Genomic DNA, 331 nt, shown 5'->3' with positions numbered 1-331 from the left:
TTTGCGGAATATAACTTCGAGGTGAAGTATAAGCCGGGAAAGCAAAATGCTTTGGCTGTTACGTTGTCACGCAGACCAGACTACGAGCTTGCTCATGTTACAACGGTAACGTCGTTTGCGACGGATTTGATCCGCACCGCGTATGCGGGTGATGGGATGTGTGTAGCACTGCTTCGGGCTCTCGGGAGCAAGGAGTTTAGAGACTCGGACAAGAAATTGTCACTAAGACTGCGTGCACGATTGCGCCGATATTCGTTGAATAACGGCATGCTATATTATAGCACTAATGCAACGGATACACCACGAATTGTGGTTTCTTATGATGAGAATT

The sequence above is a fragment of the Plasmopara halstedii genome (genome assembly GCF_900000015.1).
Source record: "Plasmopara halstedii genome assembly, contig: Scaffold_323, whole genome shotgun sequence".
Classification (NCBI taxonomy): domain Eukaryota; phylum Oomycota; class Peronosporomycetes; order Peronosporales; family Peronosporaceae; genus Plasmopara; species Plasmopara halstedii.
Note: the sequence above shows the minus strand (reverse complement) of the source record.